This window comes from Typha latifolia, chromosome 10 (assembly GCF_019914945.1).
Source record: "Typha latifolia isolate L0001 chromosome 10, TyphaL0001v2, whole genome shotgun sequence".
NCBI lineage: Eukaryota > Viridiplantae > Streptophyta > Magnoliopsida > Poales > Typhaceae > Typha > Typha latifolia.
The window spans coordinates 9,508,300-9,517,363 of record NC_133095.1 but is presented as its reverse complement, the minus strand read 5'-3'; positions in this window follow the sequence as shown (position 1 = coordinate 9,517,363).

The following is a 9,064-nucleotide window of genomic DNA, read 5'->3' as shown; positions in this document are numbered from 1 at the left end:
AGTTCTCTAGTTTTTTTATAGAGTTTATATTCCATTTTTGAATAAAGAGACTTCTACAAGTGTTCAATTATTTGAGCTACAATTGAAGATGATTAAATAGCATTGGAAGGAATTGAGCTGCTTGTTGAGATCAAACATCTTTGACACACTTACATTTGAGAATTAATTCGTCACTAGAGTGCATGGCAAAGGGAAGCAACCACATGGATTGTTATGTTCATGTTCAAGAGGTTACTCAAACACTCAAGCATTAGTGTGTCAGAGTTATAAGTAAGTCTTATTTCTATTAGTTATTAAAATAAGATCAATCAACATATTTTTCCTCTCTATGTGAAAAAGGATTTTCATGTTAAAAAAATGTATCTCGGTTTATTAGTCGTGTTTACTTTTTATACTCGTATCTGGCTTTTCATTTCCTGCTAGTACTAAGATTTCTTCGAGTTTAGTTTTCATTATTAGAGTAGTATTCAGATTTCTTATTTAGTTTTATTTTACAAATATGATTCTCATTTGATTGTCTAAACCTAGTAGGATTCAAGTTTCTAAAACTAATTTGAATTTGTTTTATTGGCTTCAACTTGGACTTGAGTTATATTTTTTTACTTTCCATGTTTCTAAACTTAGTTGGTCTAGGAAACTTATCTCCCTAACAAATATTCAATTGTTATTAGAGTATTCATTTTATCCTTAAGAGATCCTTAAGATATGGATTTATCGAGGAAAGTTTTATTTGTAGTTACATCTCTCTTCTAAATGGTTCAAAGTACCCTTATTCGCAAGTTAGAATGATGACCGTTGACGAATGTGTATAAATGTTTGTGGTAAATGGATATTCTTCTCCTATTAAAAATTTAGGAGAAAGCACAATTTCAAAGCGTTAATAAGTGGGATAAGATTAACTATAACACCTAAATTTTTTTAAAAAAAGGAAGAAAAAAAAAACCAACGCACGCGCCGATACAACCCTGCCACCCCCGTCCTCCTTTTCTTCTTCTTCTTCTTCTTCTTCTTCCCTTGCTGTGCACGTCACCGACGCCTTGCCCTTTTTCTTCTTCCTCCACCCCGCTATCTATCTCTCCCTCCCTCTCCTTTCTCTTGGGTTGCCGACGCTGGAGCCGATGAAGCCTCGGAGCCGACAAAGCCAAGTGCACGAACCGTGGTAAGCCCCTAACCCTCTGTAATTTAGTAGATTAACCCCTCCCCCACATCGTCGTCGAAGTCCCCGGCGGCTGACGACTTCGCCTCTAGCCACCGGTCCGAGGGCTCCGATGGAAGGGAGGGGCTCTCTAGTCAGGCTTCGGGCCCATAGTGTTGGGAGGAGGGACCTCCATGGCCACTAGCCATGGAGTGTGCCTCGCTGCCCAATCGGTCGGCTCGGCCGCGGGGCAAGCTACTCCTACTCCCTCGTAGGCGGGGAGGATAGGCGATGACTCCACCGTGTTTTGGGTTACGCCCTCCTCTTTCCTTTCCCTTCCTTTCGACTAGCCACCCTTTCTCCCTCTCGGTGAGGGTCGCAGGCCGCTGACCTCGAGGGCGGGTTGCCCGGTGACGTGGGCCACCGGCAGCGCCGGGCCCCTTCTTCTCTTCCCCTCTGCCCTCCCGCCCTCGAAGGAGATGGGGGGAGGGGGAATGGATAAGCGTTGGTGTGGGCTGTGGTTGGACCCCCAACCCACCTCAGCCAACCTTGTGGGTTGCAGCCCACCAAGGCCTCCTTTACCCTATTGGATTAGGCTTGAGCCCAATCTAACACCCCAGCCTAGGCCTATTTGGGGTCATTTGGACTCTATAGCCTCATTTCTCTATTCCACCTGATTAATTTTAGCCTAACCACTCCCCTAAAGATAATTTATTATCATTTAAATAGTGTAAATTTTATGATGTTATAGAACTTACCCTAGGGGACCCTTAACTCATGTATATGCTTAAACCTAAATTCTCTAATAAGATAATTAATTATATTAATTCGCTAACCTTACGTATGACTTTACTTGTGTGAATTAATAATATCGACACTACGTGAGGAAGATTTTGGGATTCCAGAGGAGCCGACTAGCTAATGAAAACTAGAGTACTATGGAGACCCCCTAGTAGAGTTTATACAAGTCTAAAATAATGTAGTTACAACTATTATACCTTCCATGACATTGTAGAAATGTTAGTATTAGTACATACATCTAATGTACTATGATATATCTTAACATGTGCAATTATTGATAGTTTACTCGTTATGATATTATGAGAATGTTAATGTTAGCATATGCATTAGTGTAACGATGCTCTACATGTATCCTGTATGATAAACTCTTGCATAAATATCTGTTGTGAATATAGAATATAACGATCATGATGACTATGACATGTCTTATACACTCACAGACATTGCATCACTTTCACCTATCATTATTAGTCGGGTTCTGACTAGGTAGTGCCTCTACTCACTCAGCTTGGGGTTAAATGTTAGAGTGTATTATATATGACTATACTATTAGCAGCCTACACCTGAAGTCGGGAGCCTGTGTGGCATTCAGGTAATTATACTACATAGTCAAAACTAGATTATAATGATAGAAGAACATGATTGGGCGGCAGAGATATATCTCTAGCGGTACCCGACGACGTAGGGTTAGGGCGTCAATTGATGAGCCGAAGGCTCCTGATTTTCTCGCTGAGGGCGGTGATTATAGAGTGAGATATGGGCTCACGACTGGGACCTTAGTCTGATGGTCACAGACAACTGATCATATACAGTGTTGCCATGCATGTTTAGGTGGCATTACCGCTAGATATGTATATATCCCTCCTCGATGTATGAGATGATGGATGGTCATGTGATGGATGATTTTCTTGAGAATATCTACACTGTGTAGTGAATGGCTCGGTGAGCTATGATAAAACATGATTAATGCATTGATGAGCATGAAATGACTAAACTACTCTTTTATTTCTAAGCATAACATGTAAACACTATGATTGATATTTGTATAAATAAAAGATTGTATCAAGCTTATACCTGTGTGGAGTTATCTTGATATGATTAGGAGTTGGCATATCTAGGATAGTGGCATGTAGTCTTTATCGATTGAATTAATTTAGTAACTCATGGTAAGTCATTTAAACAAGCGTATTGTTATTACTAGTAACTATAGGCATGCATTGGATATGCACTTTTGATTTTATTGTTATAGATTGTATGGATTCTACTAGCTAGGAAAAGCAGGTGCCGGTAGCGATGAGTAGCTGCCTTTTTATTTCAGTTATGACTATGTCTATTAGTTGTATTGAGCCCCTATGAGAGTGTTATAATTGACGTTATATTTTGGACTTTAGAGTTGTATTTTGGATATGTATCTTGAAGGCTTGTTGTGGCCTGTGGAACTTGTATCTGGATCCATATTTGTTTGAGATTATTTATGGTGTGAACCTATATTGCTATATGTCTTGTAGAAATCTATTACTGGCAGGTAAAGTGATGCAGCGCGTGGGGGGATTTACCCACGCGGTATACATGTATATTTGGAGGTTTGCATGTTTCATTAACTATGATGTCATGGGTTGGAATAGCAAAGCAATCAATGCCATCTTCAACGGGGTCTCTTAGGACGAGTTCAAACACACCAGTACTTATGAGATAGTAAAAGAAGTTTGATTCATGAAGTTACACATATGATTTTGACTTCTTGGATTCTTTTTTACTCTCTATATCTCTAATTTAGTCATTGTAGGAATCTTATCTCTCTCACAAATTTTTTAGAGCCTAGTGTTAGCCTTATTCCAGTAGTAAATCTAATCAATGTTGAAGCAATTCATTAATCATATTGCATTCAAATCGTAGAGCTCTTGTACCACTATGTTGGAATTTACTATATCCTCGGCTTTGGTATTACTTGTTGTGCATAGCCTAACATGATTAGTTGGAAGTCTTCTCATATTCAATGTGTGATCCGATATTTTTAAATACCAAAAGAGAATAAAATAATCATAATAAACATAGATATCAAAATATACATAGAAAATTCTCTCAACGGAGAAAAACTATGGGACGATAACAAATCCATTAAGTAAGACTAGGGGTGGCAATAAGATCGTGTTAGTTGGGTTCTAGTCGGGTCATAGTAATGCAAATGCAAATATGGCCTTTTATTAAACGAGTTGGAATTTCTAAACACTAACATGATTTATTTATTAAATGGGTTACACGGGTCATAAATGGGTCATCAGGTAGTATACAATATTTAGTTTTTTTATAAATTATTCAAGTAATAAATGAGTTTATTCGAATTATAAATATGTCTTATTATTGTCACATGACAACTTATGGATAGAAATACATAACGAAAACTATAGAAAATAGTTGGGAGATCATTATAGAAAATGGTGGTTGTTCAAGAAACTCATATAGCATAGGCTATAGAAAATAGTTGGGAGATCATTATCACATTTTACTGCTATCATGTATTGGTTCTTTATGAGCCTTTTATAATGTAACTCACTAGTTTTTTTGCGCTCATCTTACACTGCCCATTTATCCCGTAGACCCTACTCCGACGAATAGCTCCTTATGCCTCACTGTATCTTATGCATCTCTTGCACATCTATCATAAATAATTAATACCCACAATGGGCCTCTATTCACTGTATGAAAGGCTAGCATTCTATGTCTATATATAGGCATGTGGAGCTTATGTCATTCTTCTAGTTAAATTAGGATGCATTCCAAAGCCTATTTTTAAACCTATTACAATCTCCTAATTTAACTAGAAGAGCTATCACTATCTCTTATTATTAGGGAGACCTAGGCTATAGATGGGCTATTATCCCGAGTTAGGATAGAACTCCTCATAAGGAGGCCTAATCTAACAAAATCTCTCACCTTTTGACTTATGAGGAGTCCCCTTCCCTTTAATGATCTCAATTGTTTCTTTTTCTTTTTCTTTTTTGTTGAGAAAAGTGGACTTAGTTTAGTTGTATTTATTTAGAATAAGGTGATCAAGAGAGATACAAGTATAGGAAAAGGGGATGGAAGGAAGGTCATTAAGACAGCGATTAGGGCAAAGAACTTGTCAAAGCTTATCTTGGAGCGACAAGGAAAGGATAGCTTTCCTTGGATATTTTCCTAGATGGATTATTGTTGTCATGTTGCTTTCCTACTCTAACATTAGTCCTTCAATAGAAAATCTTTATCATGCTTGACAAATCATCTTTTGTTTAACAACACTATTTCTTTCAACTTGTCATCTTAACGATTACAACACAATATTAGTCTTGAATCCAATGTATTACTCTCAATTAAGCCTTATTCACAAATTTTTATTCTGATCACCTTATAGTCTGATACGAACTGAGTCAGATCGAATTACATCAAAGAGAGATTAGGCTCAATGGATTGAGTCTAATTATCTTATTTGTTTATTTATTTATTTTGTTTAGTTAGAGTCTTAGTAGGTTAGGATTTTATTTAATTAGTCTGCACAGTTTTCAGAAAATATTCGTAGAATATTATACACATATCTAAATAATATCAAACTTTATTCGGAATCTATCTGCCGAAAAATGAAAGCTTAATCGAGAGTTAATCCAGAGAAGATAATGAAGACTGGTTTAGTTGGTTTGTTAGGTTTTAACTTAGTTGTTGATTTGTTAGGATTTGTTAGAGTTGTTTAATTTAGTTGATGAGTCCCTAGGTTGAGCCTGGAGTAAACCCTAATTAGAGTGTGATTATTAATTTCTTGCATTCTATCTTCTCTTTAGACTCTCTCCCTCCTCCCTTTTCACCATCCTTCCACCTCTACCATTGGCAGGTTTCACCTCGCTTCTAATCTCCCTCATCTGTCGAGTCACCCCTCTTCTTTCGGATCTCGACCACTTCATTCTCTTCGTCTACATCCCTTAATTATATCCACCATCCACCCTAATCTCCATACCCATCCATAACCCTAATATTCACTCCACCCGTCACCACTACCATCACCCACGTTCTTTTATATTTTTGTCCCAGTTTCAGTTAGAATCTGCGAAGGGATATATACGAAAGTTGTAGATCAGGAAGTTATAGATCTAATCCAATTGGTTTCGTAATTTTTTGACTATCGAAGAATATTTGACAAATATTTTTCCATGGTTGCGTGGACTACTTCTTTTAATAAATTCAGATCTTAAGAAATTATTCCGTAGCCTATCTTTTGGTACAAGAACCCATCATAGCCTCTAGAGGTCAACTCATCCATGCCTTCAATTGCTCTTCATGGATCATTAGTAACCCATAAGCCTATGCGTGATATTTCACTTTTGTCCTATAGTAAGATTCAACATTAATCTCAAATGTCTAAACCCAGCCGCATTACGGTGGTTTCTTTAGAAAAGCCTATATTAATGAAATTTTATGTAATGACAAGTTCACTGACACAACACTTAGAAAAACGATATAAAATATAGTAATAGTATGTGCTCCACTGGCTGACCAAGTAACTCAACCAAACCCACTGACAAAGAATGATAAAAAAACACATGCTTCAACAAAACCCGATTCAAAATAGAAGGGGGAGGAAGGCTAGAGGGTTTTTCAATGAATGGGAGGAAGGGGAGAATCACCGCATCTGACCACGATAGCCATGAAATAGAGGAGGGAGAAAGATAGAGAGAGCTCTAGGAGAAGAGGAGTGCACCAACGGAGTGAGAGGACGAGAGGAAGTTAAAGAGGGAGGAGTTGCACGGCTTGAGGATGAGGGCCCTTCGCATGTGGCCCCAACTCATTACTAGTTGCATGCAAAGGGAAAGGGGCAAAGTAAGTGTGTACTTGATCTTAGGATGATTATATTGGTAGAGTTTTATTTAAGAAAAGTTTTATTATTGAATTACTAGGGTGGGATTATTAGTGCAATTTTATGCAATTGCAAGTTTACGAACACAAAATAAATAATATATAATCAAATCACACTACTTATGAAATAAGTCACCTCTATATAAGAGATCTAGATGCTTAGAGAGAGTCATCCAATTTAAGGAAACTTCAAGTAAATTATCAATAAGTTCTAGGATCTCTTATAGTGCATATTTTCTATATATCGTAAGGAGATATATCTACATATGCCCGAGTGCTTAAGATTCAACAGAAGATGATCTAAAAATATGGAAGAAGCTAAATCAATGTAGTTGGCACGAGGAGTAAGGGCTAGTCTATTTTTTGTCAATTTAAGGGCAATCAACAAGGAGCAATCTTAATCAACTATCATCCGGAGTACGGTAAAAGTGATTGTTGAGAATTTTGTCTTTACATTTAATAGTGAAATAAATTAATTTGAGAGGTTGGTTATATGTATGATTTTTTTTATCTTTAGTGAGATTTTTCACATTAAAAAAATTAGCTCATTGTGTTTGTTCGTGCTTTTCTTTCTCTATCTTATCGACTTTCTACTCTTAGTTTTCACTTTCCAACTTGGGTTGGTTTTTACTGTTTGAGTAATATTTAATTTTCATATTTGGATTTGGTTTTGGTCTATCTACTCAGTTTCAGTTTAGTAATTTGATTTCAATTTGGACTTCCAAACCTAGTAGGATTCAAACTTTTGAGTTTATCTATGGTTCTGGTAGAACTGATCCAATGATCTCATGATCTCCAATATACTCTATTAGCAATGAAACACGGAAGACAGGATGCACTCTCGACCCCTCCGGCAGCTCCAATTGATATACAATCGAACCAATACGCTCTAACACCCGAAACAGACTAAAGTAACAATGTGCTAACTTTTGGTTACGCATCGGACGCAAGGTCATCTGTTGATACAATTGCACCCTCACAAGCACCCAATTGCGATGTCGAACTCATGCTTCCTATGGCTACGATCATAAACTTGCTTCATGCAATTTTGAGCTAGTTTAAGATGAGCACGCAACTTCCTCAATGTAGCGTCTCTATCTATCAATACTAAGTCCACCTCTGCCGGTCTACCAGATGCCACTAGATCATAAGCGCGTAACTCAGAGCCGTGCGTCTATACACTACCTCAAATTGAGTCATGCCAATGCTACTATGGTAGGCGGTGTTATAAGACCACTCCGCCCATGGTAAGAACTCCAACCATCGTCTCAGCATCTCTCTAATAAAGCACCTCAAATACTGCTCAATGCCTCGATTAACCATCTCAGTTTGGCCGTTCGTCTGTGGATGGTAGGCCGAACTGAAGTTCAATTGAGTCCCCTGCAATCTGAAAAACTTAGTCCAAAAGTTGCTCATAAATACATGATCACGATACGAGACAATCATGCGTGGCATGCCATGTAACCGAGTAACATCTCTAACAAAAATTTCAGTCACTGACTTGGCTGAAAACGGATATGACAATGTCGAAAAATGTGCATAATTGCTCAATTTGTCAACCACCACTAATATAACAAAATAACCACGTACCAGCGGAAGACCCTCTATGAAGTCCATAGAAATATCTTCCCAAACACGGTCCGGTATAGATAAAGGCTGTAGTAATCCGGTCGGTTTCAATGTGGTTGCCTTAGCCCTTTGGCAGACTTCGCAAGCACGAACAAAACTCCTCACATCCCATCTCAATCCTGGCCACGTGCAACTCTGAGATATCCTCCTATAAGTCCTTAAGACACCCTCATGACCAGCCTCTAGAGTTTGGTGGAAGTGCTCCAATAATTTCTGCCGCAATCCATCTTTTGTGGGCACCTGAATGCATCCGCAGTCCAGCAGCAAATCAACTCGATTCTCCAACTCTAGATGGCGCTCCGGATAATCCAACACCTCCTATAACAATCTCAAAATATCTGGGTCAGATGTACATACATACCTCAGCTCGTCAAGGAAGGGTAAGGTAGGAGAAGAATAGGCTGCAAGCTCGGCAGTATTGAGTTGGTGCGATAGTGCATCCGTCGCTCTATTTTCTTCTCTTCTTGTATTGGATTTCATAATAATACCCTAGTAATTTTGTGACCCATCTTTGTTGTGCTGAAGTCTGTATACGATGTCCCATAAAGTATGAAAGGCTCCTTTGATCGGTTCGAATAATGAATCGTCTATCAATCAAATAAGGCATCAATTTTATCA